Raw genomic sequence first — 19,436 nt, 5'->3', positions numbered from 1 at the left:
ACTATAGCATAGATTGTACCAGCAAAATGCAAATTCGTATTAAGGGTAGCCTGCCTAGTCCCGCTTATTACTCGATGTATAGTAACGCCGTAATGTAAGTTGCGTTTGCTGTAGGAGCGAAGTCACTCAATACAAATTCCTGTTTCTTGCTAGATGATGATAATATGAAGCCACTAGCCCATAAGCTGCTGCTTTTAGATATGTGATTTGCATTATGCCGATTTTACAAGTCCATAAGCTGCTGCTTTTAGATATGTGATTTTAATAGCTAGTGCACTGATGCTTTTCCGACAGTGAATTAAATCTATAGCTAAACCTATGTCTATGCTATAATTTATCTCCTAAAACGCTATGCCACTGCGGGCTATAACATTTCAGATCACTGACATCACATTTGTCCCAGACGCTAGCGTTCAAGGCTACATCTCTGCGCAGCTATATCAAAGAAGTGTGCCGAGGTCGTATCAAAGTCGCTCAACTATAGCATAGATTGTAGCAGCAAAATGCAAATTCGTATTAAGGGTAGCCTGCCTAGTCCCGCTTATTACTCGATGTTCAGTACCACCGTAATGTAAGCTGCGTTTGCTGTAGGAGCGAAGTCACTCAATCGGGGCTATATGAACGAAGTCACTTGTAGCGTCCCTTTCCTGGTCTGGTTCAATAGTCCGATTCTTTCATATACTGCTGATTTGCACTTTATGCAGCCACAGACTCCAGTCGTATTATCTTAGTAACATTTAATTAAAAAGCAGCAACTTACTACCGTACTCAGTGCTCACTCCAACCCAAAACCAATCTCGTCGACCGACCAACAAAGGAAAGCGCGCGGAAAGTTTCACCAAAAATTTTACAACCAGAAAATATCAAGACGTCAAATACTGGGTTTTCACACTACCCCCTCGTATTTTTGATGGAGATTCTCTTAATAGCAATCGAAATCAATATGATCGAGCGAACGGAGTTTGCAAGAAGGAAACAGCAACAGAAACATACTAAACAAGAGCTAAATGCTTAGGGCATCAAGTAGAAAACGTTAAGTTAACGGGACGACGTCACTGACAAGATTCGAAGTCTGCATTTCCGCGGGAATTATCAGGCGTCTCAACGTCTACATTTTAACCTTCGACTTCCGGATCGGATTTCTTCATCAAGGTTGCGCATGGTCAGCCTCACGCAAGTAATGTCGCAAGTTGACGACACGTAAAACCAGGTTTGTTCCACCAACCTTTGGCTGTATTCTCTTACTGGGGTTACTCCGACAACGAAATTTCGTTTCTGAAGTTTGCTCTCCGTCGTCCGAGGTTGATCGGTCTTCTCTTCTATTTCTGCATCTGCAGTTTTCTGTGATGTCATTTTCTTCGGTTCTTCTCCCACTGCAGTTTCTGTCTTACTTCGTATTTTCTCACCCACTTTCTGGGGTTCGACAGCAACACGTTTTCTACGATCTTAGTACCTCGAGTCTTTCGTTTGACTGCCACCTCACTCTGGGTAGGTTGGCCTTCAGTTTTCTCAATTTCACCCCCCGAGGTAATGGTCCCCGAACTCATACCAGAATCGAGATGATTGGTCGGCCAATCGACAACGGTCACTTTCAATCTCCTGGATTTTGCTCGTTTCCCAATGTACATCGTCACAGGCGAGTTCACATGATGCGACAAGGATTGCTGCTTCGGAGTCGTTCCAACAAATCTACGATCGATTTTGGCAGGTTTCTGACGCTGGACATTTACATTAGCGGGTTTTGTCTTTTTCTTCGCATTCTTCCTGACGACGTCGGACCAGAGCAGGACCCTGCTCTTGTGTCTTTTCAGACTCTCTCTCGAAATGCTCATGATCGCAGAATTGGGGGTGCAACACGGGTTCTCTGCCTTTGTATCGACAGGAGTTTCCTTGCTGTCAAAGTTTGCAGCTACAATTTTCATTCCGGTTTTCGGTGTCCGTCGATATGAGCCTCTCCTCCCCAGCACCGGGGACCCTCCTTCAGACGAGGCTCCCTTTACTGGCTGTCCCGTAGGCCTACTTTTGTGCTGTGAATCAGAACTTTCTCTTCTTTCTGTTTTAAACGGAGTATTTTTCTCGTATAGCAGTGGAATTTCAACATCATCGTCAATGGTCACCTGGCAGAAAGGTACCCTGTCATGACTGGTGAGTTTCACTTCTTCTCCTGCGACGTCCAGTATTCCGGAAGAGAGATGCATGACACACTCATGACTCTTCAAAAAGTCCATTCCAAGAAGTCCGATTGGCACACCCAAATCCGCTACAACCACCGTCTGTCGAGCCGCCACCAAGCCAACGTTGAGCTCCACCTCCACGGTACCAGAGATGTCCAGTGGGTATCCTCCCACCGCATCGAACGAACGCGTACACGGATTCAGAACGCTATCAATCGATTCTAGAAGTGATTTATCTAGCAATGTCGTACCAGCGCCGCTATCCACCATAAACCATATCGATTGAGTATTCACCTCAATTTTAGCATACCAGCTATCTTCCCACTGGATAGCTGAAATCCATGGTCTCAAAAACAGGTCCATTTTCTTTTCATCATCAACAATCGCAGTAGCAGGCGATGAGGACCTCATGCCTGCTGCATCACGTTTTTTGATACAGGGTCGTTCGACATTGTAACACCGAGTGTTGGACAGTCCCTCCTCATGTGCCCTTCTTCACGACAGTTGAAGCAACGGCGAGCTCCTGGCGGTACATTTGGGCATTGCCGGGCCCAATGACCATGCTGTTTACATAACGGACAAGGTTTGGTCGGGGTATTCTGTTGTACCAGCTTCAGCAGCAAATCCTTGAGCTCACTCAGAGTATCATCCATCTTGGGAATCGACTCATCCGACGACGAATGACATTCGTTCCTAGTCACAGAAGCGATGCCAGCACGCGGCTTGCCCTCTCTCTTAACAGTATTGTCCATAGCGTCAAGGTAATAGTATTGAGTGGCGAGTGCTATTGCATCTTCTAATGACTTCGGCTGCTGCATGGCAACAAGCTTGCGCATTTCGCTGTCAGCAATTCCCCTAAAAAACTGTGTCTTCAACATCACGTCCCGCCCAGGCAAATCCAGCGATGGAAATGCTTTTGTTGCTAGTAACTTTAAAGCGGCTCCATACTCCATGGGAGTTTCGGCATTGTTTCGTACCCTATTGTCAAACATTGCCCTGTAGGCCATTTCTCCCCCAGTGGGATTGAAGAAATTCTGCATATGCGCCACAACTATCGCATAGTTGTTCCGATCTGACGGTGCTAGTTCAGAGAGCAAGTCAAGAGCTTGCCCTAGCATACAAGTTGCTAATTCGTAGCCCTTTTCATAGTCATCCCATCTGTTATACTCGGCCACCGCTTCAAAATGGCATATATAACTATTCCAAGAGCTAGTCCCGTCAAACGGTTGAGGCCGTTTAGGTCTATAACGACCAGAATTATTGGTCAAATGTTGCTCCATGACTGGGGCTAAATTTCTCGAAGTAGAAATAGCATCACTTACGGCTGACTTTCCTGATGACGGACTGACTGGTTCCAGGAATTTTTCAACAACTGGCTCTGACGAGGTCACAATTTCCTGTTCTTGCTCAACCGACTCACGTTCAGTAGTCGCAGCGGCAGGTTGAGCTGGCAGTGTAGCGCCGGTTACCGTCCGAATAAAAGTCATAATCTCGGCTAGTCCTTGTTCAAGACCATCAATTCTATTACTCAGTCGAGCCTCCGTTTTTAACAGCCTTTCTTCCTGTAGTGCAATCTTTCTGTTTAGATATTCCTTCAATTCCCCCACTGCTCTACTGACGAAGGCAGAATATTGTTCTTCCCTTTCCTGATCCTTGGCCTCATACTTCTCAATAGATTCGCGCTTGGTCTTTCTACTTCTGGTTTTTGTCATCCTGTCGGTACCGTAGCGTCGCCGTTATTCCAATAGCACAAATCAGTACAGTATGTCCTGGCGTGCTCGCCAAATTTGTAGCGTCCCTTTCCTGGTCTGGTTCAATAGTCCGATTCTTTCATATACTGCTGATTTGCACTTTATACAGCCACAGACTCCAGTCGTATTATCTTAGTAACATTTAATTAAAAAGCAGCAACTTACTACCGTACTCAGTGCTCACTCCAACCCAAAACCAATCTCGTCGACCGACCAACAAAGGAAAGCGCGCGGAAAGTTTCACCAAAAATTTTACAACCGGAAAATATCAAGACGTCAAATACTGGGTTTTCACACACTCAATACAAATTCCTGGCTCTTGCTAGATGATGATAATATGAAGCCACTAGTCCATAAGCTGCTGCTTTTAGATATGTGATTTGCATTATGCCGATTTTACAAGTCCATAAGCTGCTGCTTTTAGATATGTGATTTTAATAGCTAGTGCACTGATGCTTTTCCGACAGTGAATTAAATCTATAGCTAAACCTATGTCTATGCTATAATTTGTCTCCTAAACGCTATGCCACTGCGGGCTATAACATTTCAGATCACTGACATCACATCTGTCCCAGACGCTAGCGTTCAAGGCTACATCTCTGCGCAGCTATATCAAAGAAGTGTGCCGAGGTCGTATCAAAGTCGCTCAACTATAGCATAGATTGTAGCAGCAAAATGCAAATTCGTATTAAGGGTAGCCTGCCTAGTCCCGCTTATTACTCGATGTTCAGTACCGCCGTAATGTAAGCTGCGTTTGCTGTAGGAGCGAAGTCACTCAATCGGGGCTATAGGAACGAAGTCACTCAATACAAATTCCTGACTCTTGCTAGATGATGATAATATGAAGCCACTAGTCCATAAGCTGCTGCTTTTAGATATGTGATTTGCATTATGTCGATTTTACAAGTCCATAAGCTGCTGCTTTTAGATATGTGATTTTAATAGCTAGTGCACTGATGCTTTTCCGACAGTGAATTAAATCTATAACCTATGTCTATGCTATAATTTACCTCCTAAAACGCTATGCAACTGCGGGCTATAACATCACATCTGTCCCAGACGCCGACGTTCAAGTCTAGATCGTTGCGCAGCTATATCAAAGAAGTGTGCTGAGGTCGTATCAAAGTCGCTCAACTATAGCATAGATTGTACCAGCAAAATGCAAATTCGCATTAAGGGTAGCCTGCCTAGTCCCGCTTATTACTCGATGTTCAGTACCGCCGTAATGTAAGTTGCTGTAGGAGCGAAGTCACTCAATACAAATTCCTGGTTCTTGCTAGATAATGGTAATATGTAGCCACTATCACCTAACCGAAAGCAAGTCGCTACTGCTGATTGAGATGATTGCTATAATGAACGTAGCGAATATCGCCCTTAAACGTACTAAGCAAACTTTGAAACTATTGATTTTATTCGCATATACATTTACACAATTTCATATTCTTGCTTCAGCTCCTTGACGAAGCGTCGCACGATCGAATCATTCTTGCGATGATCTTCACCGAAGGAATTTAAATAACGTTCCGTACTCCATCCGCGCGCCTTATGGACGATGAAGCTTAGGCAATGATGACCGCACGCTCTGGAACGTTTGTGCTGCAGACGCTTTATAGAGCAGGTATAATTTTCTGGTTCTATAAAGCAGGCAATCTCGTATTTCAGTGGCATTAAGCCAAAACTATCATGAAAATGTGTCTCATCCTCATCCGCGTAAATGCATATCCAGTGACTTCCGATTTTTCGAGCTTCGTCATAATTGATCACGATAGCATAAGGAGGAGGGGATCGCCTCGGCAGTCGATCGATAGGAAATGTGCCAAGGAAAATATGTTTTGTTGACTCGCAGCACCACAATATTTGGTCTATTTCATCCCCGTTCATAGCACGGTCACTTTACGACTGCTACTGATTTGCAATAGCTTCTGGAATTCCATGAAACAGAGCAAAGTAGTTTCCGCTGTTAGCCCGCCAGCAGGAAATGTGATCCGTAAACTTAAGGTACCACTCTTTTGTAAGTCAAAGCAATCATCCAAATCATCAGGGCGCAAATTATAAACCAGTAGACAGAAACCACTAGCGAACTCTTCAGGTGTTAGGAGTCCTGTGTTTCTCTCCATTGCACCCGTACCCTCAATCAGGTTATGGTAAAGCTCCGTGTAATGACCCTTATCGAAATCTAGCTCATAACCTCCCTCCGGAATCAGAAATCCGTTTAGTTTCAGTTCGAGTCGTTGCATATTATTGTGTATGAAATTATAAGGATTTTTCGTAACATCTCCTTGAAAGGCTTTCGTAGCTACCATTCCGATGATTAGGCGAGAAGGTAGAGTCCCGCTGTATAGATTCCCGATATCTATCTGCGTCGTAGCAGTCGCACATGTTCGGGTGATCAATTTCATGTCGATATACGGATATTTCGCCTGGGCATTCACCATCATCGCTGTCTTCACATCGTCGCTGACTCGTACGCTACATAACTGTAATTCCTTTTTCGTTAAGGTGAATTGACCGGTAGCATCTCCCATCATGAAAAAGCTTTTCGGATTCAAGGTAAGCTCAAACTCGAGAGGCACGTCATGTAGGATGTAGCGGTCTTGCAGACATAGTCCGTGATGGATTTTTGCACGTATTTCCACCACGTTATCATCCTTATAGGCTTTACTCCTGTTGTAATATCCTTTGTTAGCCGAGGCGTTAGTTCCACCGATCGTATCCATTTCTCCTAAAGTATCTTTTCTCCATCCTGAGGCCCTCAGTGTGGTACTTTGCACGTCAAGCGGAGCGAATAAATTGTGCAGATAGGACGAATAACACTGTACTTTTATATCTTGTTTCAAAGTTTCGTTAGCGACTTTAATTTGTAGTTGAGAAATCAAGGAATCCAAGATATTATTTACAACACCAACATCATCGTCGGCGCCAATTGCTTCGCCACCTTTCTTTAATTGTAAATGAAATAAGAAATAGCTCTCGCTCAAATCGATAAAGTCTTCTGAGCCCTCAAAGCGGAATGTTATCACACTAGAGTTGTTCGAAATCGGCGCTATCTTGATGATTCTTTTCTTTTCAACGCTAGTCTGTGTCGCGGGAATGTGAAATAAATCCAATGAGGGATGTACCCCCTCTGGGGACTGTACATGAATTAACTCCGCCATCTATCAAGTCTCAAGTAACAAATGATGCTTATCGTCGTGTAATATATATTTAATCGAAAATATCTTTGCGACGTCTCTTTTTCGTGATCTTACGGCCCCGTCTTGGTATTTTTCTTTTTCTCAGTAAAGAATCGAGAGCGTTCCCAGCGGCTTCTTTGCCGCGTATTTTAAGACTATCACCGACATTCTCTCCATTAAGAACATCAGAGGCTACTTGCGCACCGGTATGTAGTAGACGCTTCCCGAGTGATTTTGCACCTTTCGAAATTAGGGGCATAACGCTTCTTCCGAACGAACGAAATAAGTTACCAAGTCCATGACCTCTCTGCACTTTACCCCGAAAAAAATTGATATCACCACCGCTCTGTTGGTGATAATAGTTTCTGAACGCCTCCCGATCACAGCAATAATGACTCCTCATGATGTCTCAAAGCAAGTGTGAGATGAAGAGGCGCGTTCCCAAACTTTATAGCTTCGCCTTTATCATCGCGAAGCATAACGCGTATCTCGCTTACTCGCTCCGTATTCAGAGGAAAGAAATATATTTTTTTGAATAGCATATGCTGATATTCATCTATTCCTGTCGTAACGCGGATATTGCGTAGTAGAGGCGCACTCGTATCACCTACAATTTGAGGTGTGATGACATCCGTATAAACTAAAACGTTGGTCACGGACACAGGTTCCCCTTGAAAGTGAATTTTTCTTCGTCTATGTAATCCACCATCTAGCTCTACCTCCGAATGAGCGCCTCCTCTGAGAACGGGGTTTCTATTATCCATGAAAAGTGTCGGATCGCTGGAACTCTTGTAGGGTCCCGCTATCAAGACCGGACCAGAACCATCTACCCAAATAAATCGTGGTTTTTTCTGATCGTGATTGATACGCTTCATCAAACTAATTTTATCATGATAATCACCAGCCGGGAAATAATAAAAATTATTATCGCCTTCCGCATCATTCACGTACCATAATAAGCCGTCGTAAGGCTCGAACGTGGGCTGAAAATTATTTTTAAAAGACAACTCGGTAAGCCCTATCTCCCATTCACCAGAATCTATCGGTTTCGCGAGATCGATAGTAAAATCAGACTCGTGTGACGTAATATGAATATATTTCATAATGCAACTCCCCGTCTACGAAAATGCAATACAACACTCGAAGGAGAACTTCGAAAGGGTATTTTCTGTCCCTTCTCATCAAGTAGCGATATTTCGACGCGTTCTAGCCTATTTATATTAACAGGGAAATAAAAAGGCTTCGTGTAATATTTCGAAAATGATTTACGATCGTTTACCTGAACGACGCGTAACAACGGTAAGAGCCTACCGCTATCTTCTTGTGGCTCAATGATATTACAATGAACATAAACGAAATCGATAGTCGGATCATGTCGCATGCGAAAGTTCAAATGAATGATACCCTCGGTGAAAAAATAATTCCACAATGTACAATTAGTATTCGGGAAATGAAACGCCAATAACTCCTCCCTCGTTTCCTTATACATAAGAGCACCGTACAATTCTCCGCGGCGTAGCAAGCTACTATGCCCTATGTCCGTCTCTGGTCGCAATTTGTCGGTTACCTCGTTATGAGGTATAGAGATAGACATACTATGATTTTCAGGGAAACATGTTACTTTTGCATCAGGATTGTCTCTTTCCAACGATCTATACATGTCATATAACGAGTCGTATTCTCCCAATTTAAAATTAAAGTTTCTTGCTCTCTTTTGCGATCTGATCCCATACCTATTCTTCGTGATCCTATACTGTTTTTGATAATCCGTAGGGAAGGAGATCTCAGCCAGAGAAACTTCTGTATCTTCCACGTTTTTCGGGACGTCCAATTCAACGCAATAACTCGCTGTTGTATTATCAGGAAATTTATCCATGGAAGCGTTCGAAAATAGCGTGACGTAGCTCATATTTTGAGCTTGGGATTCGGAAGCATATAACCAACGCAAGAGGAGAGGAGAGATATCCAAAGCTCTTTGTTCCCATTCGAAATGGTAAGATTATAGAGAGAGAACGATACGATGACCAGTATGATTACTAGTTGCGCCAAAAACTGATAAAGGTTCCGACTAGACGATATCCTTCTTATCGACCCAGCTGTCGAATCCACTTCCATATCCCAACCAGCGCACTAAATACTGTTCTCGTCCCGCGCGTTTACGCCTTCTTATAATCTTCTCGACACGCCAAGTTTGCGGTTCTTTTACGCGTTGGAGCTCCTCTCTATAAAATCTACCCTGTATGACTTCACCACCGTAATCACGTAAGCGATACATTGGGGGATCTCCCTTTTGGGCGTCTGCGATATAGAAAATTTCCCGTTGCCAGTTGGGTAGGCTGCTTTTCTCAAAAAGATTTCGAATTTTCGATATACGGACGGGTACTCCTACAGCGAGGTCGGGTTGTTTAGCTTCTTGAAACCCGTAAAGTCTTCTCCAAACCGATTCCTGATTAGACGAATTCACTTGGTTTGGGGCCATGGCAATGCTACGATGGTACGTCCTGTTGTAGGAGTAAGTAAAGTCATCGAGAGCGCTCACGTAATTCCTCGTGTTATTTTTTGTGAAAAATCGATACATGATCGCCTTCATACTACGAATCACTCTTTCAACGACAGAGGATTTTAATTCGCTCCTCGTATAGAAATATCTAACTTTGTTCTCCTTTAGATAGTTCTGGAAAGCGCGATTGGTATATTCGCTACCTTGATCGGTTTGTAACACTAACGGTACGCGTTCACGAAACACACGTTTGAAAGCAGAAATCCTACTTGAAGCAGTTTTATTTTTAATCGCTATCATCCAAAGGTATTTGCTAAAAATATCAATCACGACCACCACATAACGAAAACCGCTATTGTACTTTGAAATAGATTGCAGATCCATCAAATCGCTCTGAAACTGAGCATTGATACCGGAGACCACTACACGTTCACGCCTAAATTTCTTACGTAACGGAAAATGAAAAGTATAAGTATCTTGTCCTTTAAGCCATTCTTTTTCCTTTTGCAAATAGGCGCCCCTATACGATTTGGGCTGTTTCGGATCAAAATAGTCTACGTCTCCCATTCTTTCCCGTATATACGGGGATTAGGCTTACGCTGTCTCTTATAAAGCCAGGGAAACGAAGGTTGTGGAATCCGGCGCGGGCGTTTCTTTTGCGGGCGCTTTTCTTTCGCTACGGGGCTCGCGAGCCCCGTGTGTGCGGCGGGAGGGCGGGCGGTCGCTGCGTCTACGTCTTTTCTCAAGTTTCTCAGTTGAGCAATACCATGCCTATACAGAGCTAGTTTCTCGGAAGCATTCAATTGAGAGCTTTTAATTTTCGATATATGTTTATCAAATTTCTTTTCCCATTCGTCCTTGCTTCGAAATGCGGGGAATTGTAGTTCACGCATTCTTCCCGAAAAGTTTACCCAACAGACTCCCGATGACGGGGATTGCAGCGCCTAATATAGCTAAAACAGACTAGTTAGAAAAAAGTTGCTATTTTATCATAATCTTTATACCTGAGAGGAATCCGCCCTTTTGTAGCACCCTCCGTTGACCTCTGCGAGTTTTTTGCGCCAGCAATTGTCTGATATCGGATTTGTGTTTTCCAAGCCTCAACTTTCTCGACGGGGAGATACGTACTGTCCCCGAAGCCAAGTTATGAACGCACTGGCAGACGCAACTTAAAAATTGATTGTTCGATAAAAGTTCTTTTCGCTGTTTCCCTTTAGCGTTTTTCAAAAGTTTTAATTTAACGTGATAGTCGCTCAATCGTTTTCGAGATATGTTACTTCCCCTCTTCGACATGTTGAATGCCCTAAAATCTGCAGCGCGAGCTGTATTTATTCTTGATATACCGTCAACTTTTGATGTGGGAATATTTTGCTGCGAAGACGATAATTTTCGTCTGTCTCTTGCGTCACGTCAACCAGTATGTACGAGAACGGTTTTCGAGTTGCCTTTTTATAAGCCTCCGTAAGGAATCCGGCTTTATCCGGGAACATTTGACGTGAAAGAAAACTGATTTGACTCGCATCACGGGGATTTTTAAATATCACGATATAGCTCGCACTCAGGGTCATATCCCGAAAGCCTTGGCCCCTATAGAATAAGTTTTGACATATGAACACGACACTGATCTTTGCGTGATGGCTGTATCGAGTGAATAGATCTCTGGCCTCTTTCGCTTCCGTCATCATGTCGTCGATCACCAAGAGAACGTGCCTATTTCCTTTCTGTAACTTTTTGAGCTCGGAGAGCCCTTGCGAAAATTCTACCCCTTTCATTTTATCGTACAACGCCTGATAATTATTATACAACCATACAATTTTTTCAGGAGGCGGTCTAATCATCTTCTCTGCGTTCTTCACCAACTCATAAGTAAAATAACTCTTCCCGCTACTGCTCGGACCAGCCACGATCATCCGAAACGGAGCATGCAATGTACGTATTCGATCCATTTATTACAGAGATAAAGGCAATGTATGAATTCCATCATTAAGCACAATCCTTTTATAATAACCATAACTCAAAGCACTTCGATATTGCTTATACGTAAACATATCGCTCCCATAGCAACGAAAACCGCTATTGACGCCACCCGTGATCGATCTATTTTGAAGAATGCCTTTGAAATCTTTGAAAGTTTTGTTGGCCGTTTTTTGAAGCCCTTTCGAGCTGTACTTATCGGTGTCGCCTTTGCAATAATAGGTCTTGGAATTCAGGCCTATAAATCCATGACCGACCCATTCCTCTTTGAATAAACCCGGTATACGTTTCGAGTAATTGCGAACCTCAATGCAGCAAGCTTTATCAGTTTTAAAACCAACAGGATCTCGTTCAAAATCGCATTTATGCTCTGCACATGCGCGAGACACGAACCATTTGTCGTGATTTTCAAAAAATTGTTTTTTCATGGAAGGCTTGATGAGAGAATAGATCGTATCGGAGCTTAAGCTTATGTACGCCGAATCAGTATCTGTTTCGAGGAAAGCCCAATCGCTATCGTCCAAATACACATGCAGACAGTCATATAGGAACTGGAGCATTCTCAGCTTGGCACAGCAGAATATAAAGAAGCCCACAATGACTGGGTTTTCGTGACAAATGTTAAGGGGGCGCGTAGCTACTTCGAGCAAGCCTTCATCGCTCTTATCAATTTCAACAGCATCGACAAAAAATTTTTTTTCAACGCGCGATGGTAATTCTTCCAACGTAACGTATTCGTGTTCCCTATATTTATTAGGGTTTTGAATAGTACGGCCGAAAGCACTATTTCCAATCGTCTTCCAGGTCAACGCCTCCATTTCACGGGCCGGATCTTTCGGGAGGACATCGCCTTTGCGACGCTCAGAGGATACTCGCTCAACGAAGGGTGTGAAAACTTGTTTTGGTTCATATTCGACAGCTTGGAATACGCGAGTCACGATCATGCCACTTTTCAAGTACCACTGAAGCAAATCCGTATTAAACAACTGTTTTTTCGTGAAATAACTAGAGCCCAGAAATTTTTTTGGAAACTTAATATTGTTTTCCTTGGCGTATTCACGCATATGTTCACCGATATCGCACTCGTTTACTTCCATATGTTTGAAAAAAGGAGGTAACTCTTCGAATTTCGATTTTAAATGGTCGGGACAATGAATGTCACACTCGATTGCACCGAAAAATGACCCGTCAAGCGTGCGCTTGAGCAACTGCGCCTCAGTGAGATAATAAGCTTTCGTGACTTTACGCTCGAACTTTGAGACAAATTGCGCAATTTCAGCGTCTCGTTTCATATTCGTCCAAACGCACTCCTTCATTCGGATAACGGTATATCCCAATTTTTCTAAATATTCCGTGTTTTGTTTGGTGAGTTCACGCCTCTCGGTGTTCTCTTTATCGGGGAAGCAGCTCCTACAAGCGTGGTAATAGCACCCATCGTACTGAAAGATGAGTTTACCGGCGTTCCCGTCGACAAATAGGCGCTTATTTCCGATTCTCACTTGACTATCGTTCCACGCGTGCTGAATTTTGATGTCACGAACGTGACTTTCGTATTCCAACCATTCGCGCTCCGCATGAGTAGGCCAAACGCGCTGTTTATGGAATTTTTGCTTTTCCTCATCATAAATCCACCTTATAGGGTAACCCGTTGGCATATTTTGATTTATGCATTGCAAATAGAGGGCATTTGCGTCATATCCTATTACTTTCTTGACGGTTTTAGCACTGTTACCGTAGCGAAGACTGCGTATTTTCGTTTCATCTGCCATAGCGTACCGTGACGTAATCTGTGACAAACCTCCTATCAAGTTGTTCAGAATCGTTTCGTGAAGGTCAGCATTGGCCTTATTCAGAAGAGTAATATCATAGCAATCACGAAACATCAGTCTACTCGCTATATTCGGAAGGCTCACGTTACCCTTGAACATATCGATGCCAAGCGTTTTGTAAAATTCGAAATTGTTATTCAGCGCGGTTAAGAAGCCAATGACGTCACCTTCGTTGTAATATCGGAGAAAATCACGGAATGTGGTCATACCCTCGCGTTCCCATACAGCGAGGCATTCTGCGTATTGCTCTTCCGTTATATTCGAATTGCGATGCGCGTTGTAAAACGATTCATGGCTCGGTAGCGACGTTTCGTCGAGGCGTTCGATGCTATCGAGATATTCGTAAGGGAAATAAAATTTTGCGTTCACCCCATCTCCGTATAGCTTCATGTAAGCATCCAAACTATAACCCGGACTCAGGAATAGCGAAATGTCCAGAAATTTTAATCTGTGCGTTGCGATTGTCAAATAGGTGCTGTTCCTTTTCAAAACGAAGAATCCGCTTTCCTTGCGCAAGGATTTGATTAAATATTTTTTGCATAAATTCAGATCATAGCGCGAGGAATTGAAACCGATTATGGGTATCTGATCGAGCCACGTATGGAGTCGAAGCGAGATATTGTCCAAATAGGATCTTCTGTTGGTAGGATCGATCAATTTCCGTTCTTCAATCAAATTCTCAAGTTCGATTATTTCATTGGCGAAAGATTCTCGCATTTCGGCTGAGGCGAGTTCCTGTACGCGATAAATTTCCCCGATCATTTCATCGATTAACGTCTGCGGGCAACCGTCAGATATGAAAGTTTTAGTTTCATTCGTTACGTTATTCGATAAGGACACTGAGACGGGAACGTGCCGATTAACGTATTCTACTTTCGCAGAATTAGCTCTGAGCTCATCCTTCACGAGCATAGATTCAAAGTCAAAACACATACGGTACTGGAAGAATCTCTTTTGTTCCTCAACGAAAATGCCTTCGGATTCCAATTGCTCGAATACGGTGGGTTTAGGACGGTATACGCCGCTAGCATATTTCCGAGTCTGCGACGTTTTGCATTCGCGTTTTAGATGCGTCGTCAAATTCTTCTTGGTTTTAAAGAAAAACTTGCACGAGTCACAAAAGAATGTCTGCGAATAAAGTTCGATATTCGTGATCAGGCAAGAATGTGCACTTTCCATGTGTATATGAACCACTGGCCCATCCGCTTCAGACTGACGCAACATAAATGCTTGATGATCATGTTTTTCATAAACAAGTATCTTTACGTGAAAACATTCCTCGACTTTGCTTAATTCATCGAGTGGTACCCCATCATCTATAGGGATGCGATAACGTTCACGGAATTGAGAGGCCAATTGTGCAACATGCTTCTCGTCTTGTTTTTTCCCAAAGAAATGGGATAAGCAACGGAACAGGCATAGCGAATCGTTAAGCGGTTCACCTCGTCTATTTCAAATAAACGTTCTTATATGACGACATTTTGTTATGTCACTCGATATCGATGCACTGGGGCAGCCCAGTAAAACTCGGGACATTTCGTAGAAAAAAAATTGAATATGTAATATAGCAACGCAATAAAACTTAGTGTCAGGTCTTGCTTGTCTTGCTTGTTCGTAAGCAGCTGATAAATCGATTTCGTTGATGAAGCGATCAAAATCCTCCCGTGAAAGTATAACTCTTGGAATGTTCAAAACAGCATGGGTTGATTGCGGATGAAAATAGCTATGTCTTTCTGTCTCTCGATTAAACAGCAGGAAGCCATATGCATAGTTCACTTTGAATTGGCGCAATCTTCTCGGGTATATCGATGACATACGCGCATGAATATCATTCATACCTCTCCCGACCAGACGTACATTGATCGCCTCTCTTGCACCCCTTGCAACCCTCCTGCTGTTAATCCATTCGGAATCGATAATCGAGTTGGAGTGCGATTGCAAAACCGCTGTTGCGTCGCTATAAAAACCGAGCGAATCATCGATGATGAAGCCAGCGTCTTCTTCGTAGCGTCTTCGACGAGCCATATATATTAAGTATATTCTGCAAAAATACACATTCACAAATTTATTCCATATTTCAAACGCAATTTACACTTGAAAGCTTCATAAAGGAACAGAAATTTGATATTTTCTAAGTTACGCAATTCATCGGCATTGGGAGCAAATTTATCGATGTCTTTAAGCACATTTTTTGCTATAACGAGAAAATCTTTTTGCCATTCGCCATATCCTTCCAATGAGACCATTTTTCGCCAAGTGGCAACTCTCTTGATATCGTCATCAATAAAACCCTCAAAGGTAGCAGTCGTAGCATCTCGCGTACGTCTTGTCTCTCCCGGACCGTATTGTTGTAACAACATATTTAGATCTTTACCGCAATTAAAAGGTTCCATATTAATCTGAGAAAACAAATCAAATATACCAGTCATTGTACTGTCGTTTGAGCTCATCGAATTTGACATAAAATTCACGTGCATGCACATCGTTTTCAACATAAGAGGATTCACTCTCAAATTCGGAATCTGACGGTATGAATGTACGAGCAAATATATCGTGTATAATTTTACGGCGAGCATGCTTATTCATCTCAGGTAAGTAGCAAGGATAACACTGATTACCAAAGCGAATAATCACTGTGCTAGACTGAAACATCCCACCCAAATTGCGCAACATAACATCGCTACCATTCTGAATTTCAGATACGAGCCAAAACGACGACGGCTTTACTCGTCCGTAAGCAGACTGCAAATGATTGCGATGAATGTACATAATGGCTTCCTGCAACATCTTGTTATCGAAAAATAGAGACCCGCAATTGCGCATCACTGAAATAGATTTCTCGGTACTGTGAAATTTGAACGCCTCTAGATTTGCATGAAAAGGATCTAGGAAGTTGGCGATATCGTCAGAGAGCAACAAATCGATCAAGACTTCTTTCCCTGTTTGATTTTTGCCTTCTATAAAGAAGTGGGGCGCAAAATATTTCCTATGCATATGACCCTCCATTAGGGTGATAATGAACACAGCCCGGAGAAAATTAGGGCTCCGTTTTCGATCAACAAACAACACCTCCTCGATATTCTGCTCGAGAGAACGGAAAAATAGTATACCATCATCAATCGTAAGTAGAGGGTAATCCAAATTATAAATCAGACCATCAAACTTTTCCTCGTCCAATACGTTATTAGCGATACGACGTCGCTTATTGCGAAAAGGGGACGAATAAACTCTCCATGGGGCGATGATCGGTGAGTGAGGCGGGCTTTGAGCGCTGGTCACAGCTGTCGAGTTATCAGTACTCTGCGGAGGCGTAAATTGAACACCAATTGGTAGTATGCTGTTATCAAAGTCGAGTCTGCGCTTAGATTTAGGTTCGCTTGGCTCCGGTCGTGGTATACCGATATTGATTGGTGTCATCACGTCAGCAGAGGGAACCTCATCAGATTGCACCACTGCCTCATCAATAATTGTTATGTCATCATCACTAGCTTCCGTCTCTTTACTCTTTTCAGCTGCAATCGTAACTTCGATCAATTCTACCTCAACATCGGAATCGAAATCATCAATCGGTAATGTATCTGCTTGATTATCAGGAATCATAGTTGTTGATTCGCTAACTACGTCGCTTGCTTTCTCCATTGTCGACATCCTTTTTGCGGTATAGTTTAGATCGGATTCGAGCCTCTCTTATATAGTGAAGTACATGCGCTTGACACGCGGAGAGTGCGTGATTGTACTCGTGGCATTCTTACAAGCATTCTAATTAATGATAACACGTACCAGGAACGGATATGAGCTACGTGTCTTTTTCTGTGAGCAGTCGACGTTCTAATTTCCGTGATACGACCTCGGGGCCTATCATCCGATCGGTACCAAGCACATTTTTCGATGGTGCATAGCTCAATATCTATATAAAACATACTGATCATGAGAGTATATCAATTCGGATAGCAATGTCGAGCATTGATCAAAGCGATTCTCTACCTAAGCGTAGCGTGGATCCTACAAATTACGCTGCATTCGACTGCGCTTGCATCAATACCGCAAGTAGCATAGAAATAAGCGAAGATGAAACTCGGAGGGGTCCCATTGAACAGTACCAAGCTATGATAAATAACAGAGGGGAAAAGATTTATGAATGCTATGCGAAGCATAGAGATGTAACTGTCTCCCCATTGAATGATCCCGTTTTCTATAACATGGTACGCTATGCTCGTAGACTAAGCACATTTATGCGGTGGCCGGATAATATCAATACCTCTGGAGCCGAGCTCGCAGACTGTGGATTGTTCTATTTGGGCTATAAGGATCATTTAAAGTGTTTCTCATGCGGAGGGCTGTTTCAAAATTGGTTGCCGTGCGATGACCCCTGGCTCGAACATGCAAAGTTTTATCCTACGTGTCCTTTTCTCATAAAGCGCAAGGGGTTGCAATATATTCGTAATGTCTGTTATGCGACACCTAATATAAGAAGAGGCTCGACTAAATTTGATGGTGAAGTGGAATTGCGTGATGACTGTTGTACTTATGTATGATATTTCTTTTCAAAGAATGAGTCTAGCAATCCGTGGAGATACTATTCTGCCCCAGGGGCCCTATAGAAAAGACTTGTATCTTTTTAATGACATCACAAAATTACGTATCGAAGCCTCGAATGGAGCAGAATTGACCTCGGATCAACTCTTCGTACATTCCACAAGCGGGACCATTCAGAAATATCGAGCCACTCTGAAGCATGAAGGAGGTTTGGTCGTTACGTATACTCGCGACGGGATCGAGCATTATCAACCTCTGAATCCGGCTGACGAATTTGTCATCTATTCGGCAAGCGTAGTTGTTCCTAATCCCGACCTTCCGCTCGTATCGTACATACTACAAGCCAGCGATCGCTACATCAAACAAAACGGTCAGATCGAACGCAAGAACTCGGATCACAGCGTCGGATGGCAGCAAAGCGGTGTACCTCGAAACATCAACCGATCTGGAGGATTTCAGCACGCGAATCGACGCAATGACGATCAACGATATCATTGATATGCTCTTTTTTCGAAATAAAAATGAACTCGTACACTATACAATGCTATTTCAATGAGACTGAGTAAAGTGTTAGAAGATACGAAAAGCGCTGAATCGTATGAAATGTGCTGACTACAGGAATCGAACCTATAACCTAGAGCAAGATAGTTGACGGATTCCTCTGTGATGACGTTATGAAATCTAGTTCAACGTTTAGTGTATTAGAGAATTCATATTCTTAAAAACAGCTCAGTACGCATAATCATGATGATGAGGCAATGGGCGTTATATAGGCGGATGATGTGGCAGATGATGTGGTAATGGGTGTGATATAGGTGTGGCAGGTGACTTGGCAATGGGCGTCCTGTAGGCGCGGCAATTAAGGTGACGTGGCCTTCTGGGATTGGTGCGTCTATAAGGTCGATGATATCACTACTACTGTTCACTTTCGCGCTACGATTAAATATACTTGCGTGAAAATATTTCTCGAGATATTTTGAACGCGTCTTGATGCTTATCGATGCGAATACAGTTTCATTTGGAGAAGGAAAACGTATATTTAGCGGTAAAATCGCGATAAGAGATAATGTTTCTCAGCTTGGGTGCCGGAATCGACGTCTCTAACGTGCTCGCATGCTTAACAATAATTAAATTAGATTTCGATTACCGACATTCGCTCCGATTAGTCTTGTTGGACAAATGGAATTATCTAGTTGTAAAAGTGTGATACTGATAATATCGACGGGAAATATTTTTGAAATATCGTCTATTTGCGTCCGTCTTCCTGACTTGAATTTGTTGTTGTGCTTTTTCTGGAACTCGGTCAACGCAAAGTACCTCGGAAGCCCCACAGATTCCGACTTCGGAGTCTGGTGAAGATTATCCAACACCGCCTAAGAGAAGACGTGAATGTAAGTGGTCATACAGTCGAATCCGCTTAATCCGGAAACGGGGTGTCCCGGACAGCACTAATCAGACATCATGTCTGGGGTATGTCCGGACTGATCTGCGAGAAATGT

General features: G+C 43.1%; 1 long non-coding RNA gene across 1 annotated transcript; it reads left to right on the top strand.

Moving 5' to 3' along the window:
* The first annotated feature begins 5,457 nt into the window (after positions 1-5,457).
* Positions 5,458-16,563, top strand: LOC145436464 (uncharacterized). Its single transcript, XR_013914316.1, has 7 exons — positions 5,458-5,543; positions 6,425-6,475; positions 8,962-9,091; positions 11,421-11,527; positions 12,377-12,458; positions 14,283-14,401; positions 16,101-16,563. It is a non-coding gene; the product is annotated as an uncharacterized LOC145436464 (long non-coding RNA).
* The last annotated feature ends 2,873 nt before the right edge of the window (positions 16,564-19,436 follow it).

The sequence above is a fragment of the Botryllus schlosseri genome, chromosome 3 (genome assembly GCF_051294905.1).
Source record: "Botryllus schlosseri isolate E-star chromosome 3, Bs_hap1, whole genome shotgun sequence".
Taxonomy (NCBI): Eukaryota; Metazoa; Chordata; class Ascidiacea; order Stolidobranchia; family Styelidae; genus Botryllus; species Botryllus schlosseri.
The sequence above is the reverse complement of the archived record's forward strand: the minus strand, read 5'-3'. Positions and strand labels throughout refer to the sequence as shown.